Here is a 14,453-nt window from a genome sequence, read left to right as displayed (position 1 = left end):
CATAACTGGATGCCAGAGGTCAGCTTTGGAACATGAGCTTTTTCCATGATGAGGTCTGGGAGGCTTTTCTGGCCAACACTTTTGCCTACCCACACTTGGCTTTTAAATGAGGCCAGCTTCGAACTTTCTATATAGATAAGGCTGGCCTTAATTTGTGTGTGTGTGTGTGTGTGTGTGTGTGTGTGTGTTTCCGAGACAGTGTTTCTCTATGTAGCCCTGGCTGTTCTGGAACTCACTCTGTAGCCCAGGCTGGCCTCGAACTCAGAAATCTGCCTGCCTCTGCCTCCCAAGTGCTGGGATTAAAGGCGTGCCCACCGCCGTCGGCTCCTTAAATTCTTGATGTCCCTGCTTTTGCTTCCACAGGGCTGGGATTACAAGTGTGTGCCCAAACACCTGGTCTGAGATTTTAAAAACCAGTTCAGCAAAGTCTTTCTCAATCAAAACTGGTGCTCTCTGGTACTGAGGAAAAGCAAGGTGGTTGGGTTAAGCTGCTCTGCAGGAGTGTAAGGGGAGCCAGTCAATGCTTGGTGAGATTTTGTTTTAAACTGGTTAAAACTGGCTGACTAGGTCCCAGAGTGTCACTGCTATGTAGTCCCGGTGTCATAACTAAGTACGGAGACTTAGTACCAATATGAACGGAAAATGAAGGTACCGAGCTGTGGAGGAAATTCTGAGTCTGGCTTTAGTTGCCATCTGAGGTACCATTGGCTGCCGCTGCATTGCGCTTGCAGGCAGCAAAACTTGAGAAAAGCTCCTGGGTATGGAAATTGCAATCCCAGGTGGGCTGCGTGGCCAGAGCTGGACCAGGAAACTGGAAAGAGAGAAATAGCGGCATTGAAATAGTGAGACTGCCACAAGTTTGAGGCTAGCCCGGGCTACAGGGTAACGACCCCTGTCCACATCGCAAACAAATATTAACAAGAGAAGTGAGAGGCGGCAGCTCTCACGTGGCTCAAGGCAGGAAAGGAAGGATTGTTAGGGACGTCCAGACCTTGGATCTACTTCCTGCTCTAGGTTGGCGTCCTGGGAGGATAGATTCATTGTCTATTATTTGTTCTTTGACCTATGCTCTTTATGATTGATGACAGCTTTGCCAATTCAGGAGTATGATCTGTATAAAACAGAGAACCTTGATATTTGTCTTAGGGTTTCTATTCCTGCACAAACATCATGACCAAGACGCAATTTGGGGAGGAAAGGGTTTATTCAGCTTACACTTCTGCATTGCTGTTCATCACCAAAGGAAGTCAGGACCGGAACTAAAGCAGGTCAGGAAGCAGGAGCTGATGCAGAGGCCATGGAGGGATGCTGCTTACTGGCTTGCTTCCCCTGCCTTGCTCAGCTTGCTCTCTTATAGAACCCAAGACCACCAGCCCAGGGATGGCACCACCCGCAAGGGGCCCTCCCACCTGGATCGCTAATTGAGACAATGGCTCACAGCTGGATCTCACGGAGGCATTTCCTCATCTGAAGCTCCTTTTTCTGTGATAACTCCAGCCTGTGTCAAGTGGACACACAAAACCAGCCAGCACAACATTTGAACATGGCACGGGTGTTTTCATTGTAAATGACCGTGGTATTTGGAGTTTGGTTCCATCCCTGCACATTTGATGTCGAAAGCGTTCTAACGTCGTGGCTGGTGGTTTTTCACTGTGTGTGTATTATGCCATTAAGGATCAAAACAAGACTTACGCAAATACTCTACCCCTGAGCCACATCCTTAAAATTACTGCTTAAGGGCCTGGAAGGCGAGGTGGATACGTGATTTGATTTTAAGAATTCCTACCCTCAGTGGAGGGTAAGAGTGCTTGCTATGTAAGCAATAAAGACCCGAGTTTCAAATCCCAGCACCAGTGTAAAAATAAAAATCAACCATGGTCCAGGCACTTGTAATCCTTGCATTGCAGGGCAGAGAGGCAGATCCTGTAGCTCTAGTCAGCACGCCTACTTTAAAAAATGAACTTCCGGGTCAGTGAGAGACCCCGGGTCAAGGTAGCCAGCTCTCAGCTCTAGCTCTGAAAAAGCAAACATACCTGCATGCAAGCATACCAAACCTGAGCCCCACCACCCATCGCCCACCACCCACCGCCCACTGCCCACATACAGTTACCATATGCTAACAAAACTGACCAAGTTTTTTTTTTCTCCTGCAGGTTTGAGAGTTGCACTGAGTCCTCACCCCCCCAGACCCCCTCCACCCCACTCAGCAGTGATTTTAGCTACATTGTTTTGACTTCCAGCCCGTTGAGTGCTTGCAGCCACCTGCCCAGGAGCTATCTGGATTCTCCAATGGAAGGAAGACACACACACACACACACACACACACACACACACCAGTTAATTTTAAAATGCCTTAGCTACTTCAAAGGTTGGGCACTCCTAAACCTTCCCCTGCTACCGGAGACCCAGACAGGGGAGCAGACACATGGCTGGTTGGAGTCATGGCAACTCTGTCTCCTTTTTCCCAGTTCCTAGCCTGAGCAAATCTAAAAGTCCTGACATGTCTCCATTTGCCCAGCCTTTGGCCACTGACATCTTTATTGATCCATCAAAAACCAACTGGGGACAAGGACCGTCGCGTGAAGATTCCTGGTTAAATCAAAGCATTAGAACCAATCCCAACAATCCCTATTGCCCCTGGACTATCAAAAGAAAGAAAGAAAGAAAGAAAGAAAGAAAGAAAGAAAGAAAGAAAGAAAGAAAGAAAGAAAGAAAGAAAGAAAGAAAGAAAGGAAAGGAAAGAAAGAAAGGAAAAAAAGAAAGAAAGAAAAAGAAAGAAAAGAAAGAAAAGAAAGAAAGAAAGAAAGAAAGAAAGAAAGAAAGAATTAAAAGAAAAAAAGGAATCACTTATTTTGGAAACAGTTGTAGTTTGTGAGCCCAGCATGAGGTCAGCTCTAAACAGTGTCACATAGAACAATGTGGGCCAGAGTTTCTATGGAGACTCACATGCATGCACACACACAACATACATGCACATGTATACACACAAATGTACACACAGAGACTTAAACACCCACACAGGCATGCACACCATTTGGAGAGGGAGATAACTGGCTGGGCAGAAAGTCTCCGGCAAGCCAGATCTGACTGGCTAATCAGGGTTCTCCCTGGTTAGCCATGTTTAAAGTAGGCAGTTACTGATTTCAGTCATTTATCCAGATCTGGAACTTTCTATGGCTCGATCTTTAGCTGTAGCTGTGTTTTCACAGGATAGGCACAAGAGAGGTGTGAGGTCTGAGAGGCTCACCCTACAAGGGCAAGGACCTTAAACATGGATGGAACAGGTACACAACTCAGGTTTGGATGCCTTTCAGAGAAATACCTTCCCACCTGTAAAGAAACTGCTACAGTGGGGCTGGAGAGATGGCTCAGTGGTTAAGAGCACTGACTGCTCTTCTGAGGGTCCTGAGTTCAATTTCCAGCAACCACATGGTAATTCACAACCATCTATAATAGGATCTGATGCCCTCTTCTGGTATGTCTGAAGACAACTACAATGTACTCATATAAATAAAATAAATAAATCTTTAAAAAGGAGAAGAAGAAGAAAAAAGAAATTGCTTCAGTCACTTGTGGCCCTCATCAGTCTTAATCTGCATTTCACTCTCTCTAAGTAATTGGTCCTAACTCATCTAGGTTAAGTCAGAACTATTTTGGTACTGGATAGGCCTGGCCACTCAAGCAGTAATTGACCTGCCTCCCACCCAAGTGTAACTGCATCCCACCAAGCTTAACTCTGCAGTGTGACTCAAGCTGAGTGGGTGGGTCTGTTCCTGTGGGCCCCACTTAATTCTCTCCAATAGGAGATGGACAGCTAGCATTGCACTTTGGGGTGTAGGGCAGTGAATTCAGGATATTTTCTGGATAGATTAGCCTATGGTCCAAGTGAAACTGAAGCATGCAGACAGTTTGCAAGGTTCTGTTTGAGTTTTCAAGTCAGTCCCTGTGGGTTGGCACTGGAGATGAGATCTGATGTTGGAGGCCACAGAGCAGTCAGTCACAGGCACCATATTCCAATCACACATTCGTAGGGGAATTTTGATCCAGCAACATGACTTCTCTGGCCAGGAATCACATCCAAAGACCTAGGTGTGTGTGATCCAGCTGAAATACAGACACATTCTTAGTACACAACTTTAAGGTAAAATTAGTTTGTAGAAGGAAGCAGCCGTGTTTGAAAGCGAGGTCTAATTGAGGGGAGGACAAAGTGATGCATCAGAGAAAGATTTGATGGATTGAGTCAGAGATAGTATACACCTAACTCTCAGGAGAACAGCACAGGCGGGGAAGCTATTTAAGAGCAGCTTGGGCAGTCAGTCAGTTGGGAGTCAGTGCAGTGAGTGCAGTGGAGTGGAGTTGAGTTTGTTTGTGAGTTCATGCAGCTCAGTGCAGGTTAGCAGAGGCTGCTGAAGCCAGAGAGTAAGAAGGAGACAGAAGATTAGTGTTGGAGTTTGGGAATCACCACACAAACCACTCATTTTAAACACCGATTTCAGTCAAATAGGGATGGTTTATTGAGCACCACACCCCAAGACTAGTCAATCAGGGCCATATTCCAGACGTGGGAGCTGAACCCATAACATTGAGTTAAGATCCTATAGTGCTTTTTACACCCGAGATCTACAAACATCTGTGTCAAGTTAGTCTACCAATCAGGACTTAGGGATAGGGATTTCCTTAGGAATATGACTTTGTTGCACATTTCTCCTGTTCCCATTGGTTGGGGTATTCAACCATGACAGGGGACTTGCTTTGTCTACCATTCATATCTTAACTTGTCAATCAGGATGGGGTTTGTCTACCATTCATGTCTTAACTTGCCAGCCAGGATGTCAGTTAACCATATACATGCTTCTTTCTGCCAAGTAGGATGTCAGTTTCCAGGGAGGTCTTGGGAACTTAAACTTTACTTGACCCCTTGTCAAAATAGAAGTCTTATTCTAAATAGATGCAAGTGTCTCTTTTATGTTGTGGTCCATCCCAGGCAAATACATAGGTGAGGATGTGCTACTGTATTCATGCTTATTGTGACTAACTATACAAAGCAGTTCTAACAGATTTTTGTGATTGGTTTCCAAGAGCACAGAATATAACAGAAAATGCAGTCAACTTGGGCGTGAGAAAGTTTCTTAGTAACAGCAATAACAACATATGAGAAAGTTTCCTAATGACATTAGCAACATGGCAGACTAGCCAGGTAACAGTTACCTAGGGCTTTACATTTTACCTTGGTCTTACCAATTAGAACAAATTGCCAGAGTTAATTTGAGGCCAAGCAGAGCAATTCAGTGAGAAGCTGAGAGAAGCCAGATTGAATCAGTCAGCTTGGAGAGGAATATGAGCCAGAAAAGCTGAATTGAACCAGCCAGCCAGAGTTCAGAATGAACTAGAAAGGGTGAGCTTATTCAGCAGTAAGCCTCTGAGACAACAATTACATCTCGTGAATAATAATTACATTTACATACACTGGCTGAGGCCAGATGTGCCTTCCCATGGTCCTTGGCCTCACTGGACAGCTATTATCATAAGCTTGAATACCTACCATAAATACCTTTAAAATCTCCTTTCTTTTGTCTTCTGCCCAGATTTCTACTCATTTCCCGTCCTCCTCAGTTTTTAAGCTTAGCATGTTTGCTCTCCTTTGCATCTTATTTATGAAATCTCTCAGTGATGACAGGTTCTGGCTGATGCTGCTTTCTTCTTGTTGAGAAACTGTTGCGAGTCTCTCAAAGTGGCTGGTGATCGTCTTTTCTGACACAGAAGGCTCAGTTTCGGTGTTAGAGCCACTTGGCTCTAATGCAGGATTTGAGCTCCAACATGCTCCTTGTTATTTTCCCAAGATTCCCTTCCTCTAACTCAGCATTTCGTGATAAGGCTTTGCCATGTTCTCTCTGCTTTTGCGAACTTTGTGAGGGAAGGTATCTTAGTTTGGGTTTTATGGCTGTGAAGAGAAACCATGACCAAGGCAACTGTTATAAAGGAAAATATTTAATTGGGGCTGGCTTACAGGTTCAGAGGTTCAGTACGTTATCATCATGGTGGGAAGCACAGCAGTGGTACAGGTAGCTATGGTGCTGGAGGATCAGAGAATTCTACACCTTGATCCAAAGCTGGCCATGAAGACTCTTCCACACTCAAGCAGAGCTTGAGCACTAGGAGACCTCAAAGCCTGCCTGCACAGTAACACACTTCCTCCAACAAGGCCACACCTCCTCCAACAAGGCCACACCCCCTCCAACAAGGTCACACCCCTCCAACAAAGGCCACACCTCCTCCAACAAGACCATATCACCTCCAACAAGGCCACACCTATTCCAACAAGTCTACCACCCCTCCTAATTGTGCCAACTCCCATAGGCCAAGCATATTCAAACCACCACTGAAGATAAAATTATAAGCATTAGGAAGGATGTCTAATAGTTATAATTATTCTACCTCATATGTTTCTCATGCATTTCTCCCAGAGGAGATGCTTGTTTTTAAGCAAGGGTTACTGTTTTGTGTTGCAAACACTAACATTTTGTCTAGGAACTGTATAAACTAACTATTCATTAGACTTTTAGTTCAGAGGCAGAAAAGTTATTCCATTTGCTTATTCTTAGGGTAAGGTGTTCTGCCTGTGTTGGGGCCTGGGGCCTGGGCTTGTGGTCGGTGATAGGTTGTTTCTTCACCAATGAAATAAGTCAATTCAAGTTAGATTAGAATATACTAAGGTTTATTGGAAAGCTGCTCTTGGGTGAGTTTGCTTGCCTCAAGGATTGAGGCCAGAAGAGTGGTCGCCATGGGAGGGGTGTAGGAGGAAGGGGAGAGAGGGGGGGGGGAGAGAGGGGGAGAGGGAAAGGGAGAGAGGAAGAGGGAGAGAGGGAGAGAGGGAGAGAGGGAGACGGAGAGAGGGAGAGGGAGAGAGGGAGAGAGGGAGAGGGAAAGAGAGCAAAAGGACACATGCTCACAGAGAGAGGAGAAGGAGAAGAAGAGAGAGACATTGTCTGGATTATATAGGGATGAGCGTCTGGTGGAAGGGCAGCCCAGCCCTGGGCTAGAAGGCTCAGGGTTGGGGACAGCCTATGCCAGGTAGGGACTGAGGGATGCTGGGACAACTTGGAGGCCTGGTCTGCTTTGGTGAATGTAAAATATGCACCTCAGTCCCTTGTCCTGGGGTCCCAAACCAAACAGCTGAAACTTTCCAAAGAGGGATAATGTAGAACCTGGGAAGCAAAAGAGAATCCAGGTGTCTTGTTCAGTCGCTATGACAACCTCCTCTGCTCTGTACCAATCCACTCCCAGTAGATCAGAATTAGTCTGTTTCAAGAGTAGAGTCCCCATGACCTAAGTACTTCCCTCTAGGTCCCACTTGTGAAAGGCCCTACCATCTGTCATTATGGTTGCATGGGGGCTGGGATTCTAGCACCCAAACCACCTCCATAGTGGAACCATGTGTCTAGTGTGCTTTGAGTATGTTTTTTGCTGAAATAGGAATGGCCCTGCACCTATCTTCTTGGAAGAATGATGTGTTGGTTACTGTTCTGTCAAGGTGACACAGGTTAGAGTCAGCTGAGAGGTGGAACCTCAGTTGAGAAAATACCACCATGAGACTAGTCCTCAGGCAATTAATGATTGATGTGGGGGAGCAGATAACAGAGGGTGGTGCTATCCCTGGGCAATATAAGAAAGACTGAGCAAGCTATGGGAGCCAGCCAGTAAGCAGAACTCTCTCTCTTTTGGCCTCAACATCAGTTCCTGTCTCCAGGTACCTGCCTAGAGTTCCTGTCCTGACTTCTCGCAATAATAAGCTATGATGTGAACTCAAATAAACCCTTTCCTCTTCAGGTTGCCTTTGTTATAGTTAGGGTTTCCATTGTTGTGAAGAGACCCATGACCAAGGCAACCCTCATTCCAGCTGCCTGGAAGTCAGTCTTCCACTAGCAGCCTTCAGATGAAAATGTAGAACTCTCAGCTCCTCCTGCGCCATGCCATGCCTGCCTGGATGCTGCCATGCTCCTGCCTTGATGATAATGGACTGAACCTCTGAACCTGTAAGCCAGCCCCCATTAAACGTTGTCCTTATAAGACTTGCATTGGTCATGGTGTCTGTTCACAGCAGTAAGACCCTCACTAAGACACTCTGCTTTGTGTTTAAAAAGCAAAGTATCTATTTCAAGTGTTAGCACATCCTTCACTTGTTCAAACGAGTCCTTCCAAAAGACATTGCTGAGGATATGCTGAGGGTCAGCAGTGGCGGTTCACTCCATATGCGAATAGCTCCAATAGCTTAGGCTCACTAGATTCCTTGATTCCTTTCTTTTTAAGAACAAAGGCAGGTGTCTGTGGAGTTGGGTCACCCCCCCACACTCCCCGCTGTAGTGATGTACTTACCCCCTACCACTGGGCCCACTCTGGTATCTGGCGCACTTCCCTTTCCAACCGGTGCTCTTAGTGAGTTCCGGTGCTCTTGGTGAGTTCCGGTGCTCTTGGTGAGTTCCGGTGTACGGAGGTGTCTTTTCCTGGCACCCAAACGACTGAGTCTCACATGCATTGAGCTCTAACCACTGTGCTTTCGAGCCCACTTCAGCCTCTTATCTGCATGGGGAGACCCTACAGGCTCCTGACTACCCCACTATATGTGCCATGCTCTCTTCTTGGGCTTCCTTCTAGGGAATTTCCACCCACAGGCAAGAACAGAAAAGGAAAATCCCGGGCATAGTGGAGCAATGATACCTCAAAGCACAGCTGGCTTGACCTCAGCAGCTGGATGGCACCTGGCTATGAATCACCCTCACCCCACACAGCTAAGCTGTTCACTGTTCTCTCCTTCATTTTCTCGTGGGGAAATCCCTTCTGATCGCTGCTATTTTCTTAGGGGGGAGGGAATTAAGAGAGGGTGAAGGGACCTGGTGATACGGGTCTGTGGAGGAACAGTGGCTCCTATGGGCTCCTTCACGGTACCCAGGTACTGCTGACGTTTGAAGCCATGAACTTCCAGGGCTGCTCCCGGATAGCTGTGTTTGCTGTGTTCCCTCCAAACACGTTCAGCTGTAAGGCACAGCTATTACGCTGATGGGAAGCTGGAGATAATCAAGGATCGACTTTCCAAAGATATTGATCATTTTTCTCGGGAGTGAAAGGTTAGGCTGTGATTCAGAGGCCAGAGATAAAACTGGCCCCAAGTGCAAGTGTATGTGAGTGTGTGTGTGTGTGTGTGTGTGTGTAAGTGCACATGCACAAAGACAACATCTCCACAAGCAACAGCTCCATTTCCACCAAACCACTAGGATAGGACTCCGTGAAAGAAGGCAGCCAGCCAGAGCTCCTCCCGGCCAGTTACCCAATCAGACTTCAGGACTGACTGAAATTGCCCTCCCCAGGGTGGGGCTTGCATGCCGGAAAGTCACCGAGAACAGTGATTCACCTTCGGAGGACTGCTCGCGCTAGGCAGTCCTGTTTCTGTTTGTAAGATACGCATCCTGTTTCCAATGAAACAAACTGGACCCTTCTAGGTTCACAGGACAGACAGGAGCGGCTGGAATGGGAAGTGTATTCTTCTCTATGAAGGTTAAAGATCCTTCCCCAGCCTTCGTTTCCACCCCTCACTGGATTTATAGCAAAGCAAAGTTAAGTTGGAGCTAGTCACACAATGGAACGTTCTTCCTTTACCTAGACAGACACAAGTCATTAAACCAGACAACCACAAGGGTACTTACTCATTAAAATAAGGGCTATCTTTATTTTTAGTTTGCTGGCTCTGGTTGTTTTGGAAAACGATTCACTTCGTTTAGAAGTTAAACTGTGAAATTAGCAGTAGCTAAATATTAGCGGTAGCTAAAGATTAGCGATTGTTACTGAGTCCGTACTCAGTCCCAGCCCCCTAGAAGCTTTAAGCCACTGGTTATTAGCAGGGAAAGTACTTTAGATTATACTCACAGTATAATTCAACCACACAAGAACCAAGCGCTTCAAAAATACTCAGAAAAATTACTTAGATTCATCCCTGGTAATCCCTAACTCAATCATGTCAACACCATTTCCCATCTGGTCTTGCATATAATTTGAAGGCTACTTCTTACTTTCGTTTTTTTTTTCCACGCACCACCTCAAATCGATTCCACTAGCAGATCTGGGGGCGTTTGATCTTTCTCAGACTTCCAGCTTCCGCCTTTCCCCTCTAGCTGGTCTCCTCAGCTCCACCCGGGGCTGCTCAGCAGAGCCCCGATGTTCCGCCCGAACTTCGCCCAGTGTAGCAACAACAAGAGTCACTAAAATGCAAATCAAGTGGTTCCGCTCTCTGGAAAAGAATCCTACAGTAATTTCCTCTCTCCCTTGGGTGGGGTCTGAAAGGGTTCACTATCTCTCCCAGAATCTTCCATTCCCTTATCTGTGACTAGTTCTCTTATCCCATTTCCTGCCACTCTTATCAGATACTGTACCTATCTGACAAATACAGCACCTGCAATTCTGTTTAGGGTAGCTTGCTGTTTGCACTCCGCCTAGCGGGGTGGGGTGGGTAGCAGACACCACCCTGACACGGATGGCGCCTAACTGTCACACACCCCTGAGTTCTGTAAGCTCCAAGTGTGTCACAGTCAGGAAGGTTTTTCCCTGGACAAAAAAACCAAACCAACCAACCAATCAACCAACCAAACAAACAAACCCAAAACATCCGGTGCCTTCTTACCGGGGAATGATTCTGATGTATGCCTTCAGGAACTTGATGAGATTGTTAACTTTAATGGTGAACTTTGTCATCTAACCTAGAATCGTCTGGGAACTGTATCTCAATAAGGAATTGTTTGGAATGGGTTTAGCCTGTGGGATTGTCTGCCGGGCTTGGGAAATTGCCCCCTTTAACTGAGGTGGAAAAATGCAGCCTGAAAGTGCGCGGGCATCATTCCTCCATGTGGCACCGAGGAATGTGTTAGCTGAATGTTTAGCGCGCACGCGTTCCTGTTCTCTCTGCTCTTGGCTGTGGATGGGATGCGATGAACCGCTTTGGATTCCCGCGGTCTCAGTTTCCCCTTCAGTACCGGACAGGAGCTTAGAGCTAAACAAACCCGTTCCCCCACCCCCGACCCCCCAAGCTGCTTTCTGTTGGGTGTAAATCAGGACGCCACCATTTGTCGTTCGTGGTTGCTTTTAGACCTCGCACTGCGACTCAGAAAATGATATCTCAAAGTTTGGGCCTGCGTCATGCTAAACTCCGAAGAATCCAAGGGCCCCGGGGGCAAGTCCCCTTGTGCCCTCCTGTCGTTTTTGGCCCTGGTTCTCCTCTTTCCTTTATGGGACAACTGGAATGTCTCCAAAGGCAGTCATAAAACTAAAAGTGGTAGAATGGCCGTTCCCTGGCCATCGAGAAATTCTGTGCACATCCCCCACCCCCACCCAGGCAATGGGCAGAGACACCTTGTTGGTGGTGGTATTCTTGTATCAGTCAGGGGCAGGGCAGATGGCAGGCCTTTGATCATCCTACCTTGATGCCTGGTTTGGTGGCCATAGGTGTTTTATGCCTAGGACTCATTAAAAAAAAGGAAGGAAGAAAGGAAGGAAGGAAGGAAGGAAAAAAATTCTATGAGTAGTCTGGTGGTGATGACACAAGACTTAAATCCCTCTAATCTTAGGAGGCAGAGGCAGGAAGATATCTGTGATCTGGTCTACAAGAGTGTCTAGCGGTGAATTTAGCTAAACCACTTTGTGTTCTTCTTGGGTTGAGCTCCTAGTCACCCTCTGGATTTGCAAATGTAAGCACACACACACACACACACACACACATTAGTTAATTTTTTGACATGTTGTGACTAGCTATATACATATGCTTATATACATACCAGGATGTCAGTTACCCATGTACATGTCTCTTCCTGCCAAGTAGGTTCCCAGAGAGGTCTTGGGAACTTTAGCTTTACTCAATCCCTACTCAAAATGGAAGTTTTAATCCAAATAGTTTTGTTTATTGGTGAAGATGTCTCTTGCACGTTGGGGTCTATCTCTAGGGCAGTTTATGAAAGCAAATACCACAAAAGCTTATACACAGGTGTAGGAAGTACCACTGGGTGATTGGTTTGGGTCCAGGTTTCTTGTGGGTGATTATACAAAGCAGTTCTACTGACTTCTGTCACAATCAGTTTCCAAGGGCACAGGACATAACAGAATATGTAATGAATGAACTTTGACACGGGGAAGTTTCCTAGCAACAGCAGAAACAACATGTGAGAAAGTTTCCTTATAATATTAGTAACAGCACAAAATGACAAGCTAGACAGGTAACAGTTACCTTGGCCTTAACATTCCACTAGGAATTAACACTTTTTTAAAATATTTATTTACTTATTTTATGTATATGAGTATGCTGTGGTTGCTGGGATTTGAACTCAGGACTGACCCAAGAACTTATTTATTGAAGAAGAAGACCAGAAGATGTCATCAGATCTCATTACAGATGGCTGGGAGGCACCATGTGGTTGCTGGGACTTGAACTCAAGACCTTCAGAAGAGCAGTCAGTGCTCTCAACCGCTGAGCCATCTCTCCAGCCCCAGATCTTGGCATATTTACCCAGGCCTTAACCTTGATAGGCTCACACCCCCAAGGAGGACTGACTGACCTTAACAAAGGATAGCCTCAAGGGGGCATTGTAGCTGTCAGCCTCGAGGGGGCGCTGCTGCTGCTGCTGCTGCTGCTGCTGCTGCTGCTGCTGCTGGCGGCAGAGTTGGTCAGGCTTTTGTTGTGGATGATGAGTTTGCTGTCTAGAAGATTGCTACCATGGCTTCTTTCCCTCTCTTTCTGCCTGCCAGTGTGCACCTCTGCCTCCGCTATGCCATAGATCCTCATGCCAATAGGACTGGAAGCATAGACCAGGATAGACCATTCCCTATCCTCCGTCAAACCAACGCCGCTTTCCCTTTGGTCTTGGGGCCTTCGCTTCTGAAGCCTCCCATGTCATGTAGGACCTTTTGCTTCTGTTTTTCTCTTGACCTGTCCCTTGTTACAGAGTTGGTGGCGGTGGGCTTTGTGGTGGTGTGGGGAACGATGCTACTCGTCGACGCCCCGATGACATCAATAACACAGCTTGGCCAAGAATAGATGCTCCTGTGTCTGCTCAAGGAGAGGAAAAGGGATAAAGATGCGTGATAGCTATTCTTGACTGTCAACTTGACTACATCTGGAACTAAAACCCCATCGTGGAGGACACACCTGTGAGGGATTTTTGCTTAATTTGAAGTAGGAAGATCTATTTCTTTATTTTAGTTTTTAAAGATTTATTTATTTATTATATGTAAGTACGCTGTAGCTATTTCCAGACACCCCAGAAGAGGCTGTCAGATCTTGTTAGGGATGGTTGTGAGCCACCATGTGGTTGTTGGGATTTGAACTCAGGACCTTCAGAAAAGCGGTCGGGACTCTTAACTGCTGAGCCATCTCACCAGCCCCGGAAGATCTACTTCTAATCTGGACCTCTGAGGTAAGAAAACACGTCTTTAATGCTGATCTTAACTCAGGAAGACACACCAAAGCAACTCGGGGAGGGAAGGGTTTCCTGGGCTCACCCTTCCACATCACAGTTCATCATCGAGAAAGTCAGGACAGGAACTCAAGCAGGACAGGAACCCGGAGGCAGGAGCTGATGCAGAGGCCTTGGAGGGGTGCTGCTTAGGGCTTGCAACTCACGCTTGCCCAGCCTGCTGTCTTTGGACCATCAGCTGAGGAGTGGTCCACCCACAATAGGCTTATTTCCCCTCAATCACTAGGAGAACGCCCTAGAGGCTTACTTAGAGCCTGATTTCCTTGTTTGTTTGTTTGAAACAGGGTTTCTCTGTGTAGCCTTGGCTGTTTTGGAACTCTCTCTGTAGACCAGGCTGGATTCAAACTCACCGAGATCTGCCTACCTCTGTCTCTGGAATGCTGGGATTAAAGGCCTGCACCACCACACCTGGCCCTACAGCCTGATTTTATGGGGGGGCCTTTTCTTAGTGGGGATTTCTTCTTCTCAGATGACTTTCACTTGTGTCAAGTTGGTATAAAATAAGCCAGTACAGATGTCTACTGAAGATGGGCTGAGACATCCAGTCTTGTAGATTGAGTAAGTACTGGATTCTTGAACTTAACATTTATAACCATTGTTAAATTAGCTGGACCACAGCTTATAAATCATTCTATTAAATCATACACACACACACACACACACACACACACACACACACACACACACAAAATCATTCTATAAGTTCTAGAGAACCCTGACTAGTACAATCAGGGTTATCTTTTCATCATCAAAATTCAGGAACTGATGACTCACAATACCACTGCCCAGTAACTTCAGGGCACTGGAGGAATACAAGCCTGACCACAGATGGGTTAGTTTAATGTTTAGTTTTAGCTCTCTTTCACCTCTCCTCCTCCTCCTCCTCCTCCTCCTCCTCCTCCTCCTCCTCCTCCTCCTCCTCCTCCTCCTCCTCCTCCTCCTCCT

General features: G+C 46.5%; 1 non-coding gene across 1 annotated transcript; it reads left to right on the top strand.

Moving 5' to 3' along the window:
- The first annotated feature begins 11,370 nt into the window (after positions 1–11,370).
- On the top strand, positions 11,371–11,511 carry LOC127670258 (small nucleolar RNA SNORA48). The gene has a single exon (XR_007974500.1). It is a non-coding gene; the product is annotated as a small nucleolar RNA SNORA48 (small nucleolar RNA).
- Positions 11,512–14,453: the final 2,942 nt, after the last annotated feature.

The sequence above is a fragment of the Apodemus sylvaticus genome, chromosome 19 (genome assembly GCF_947179515.1).
Source record: "Apodemus sylvaticus chromosome 19, mApoSyl1.1, whole genome shotgun sequence".
NCBI classification, from domain to species: Eukaryota; Metazoa; Chordata; class Mammalia; order Rodentia; family Muridae; genus Apodemus; species Apodemus sylvaticus.
The sequence above is the reverse complement of the archived record's forward strand: the minus strand, read 5'-3'. Positions and strand labels throughout refer to the sequence as shown.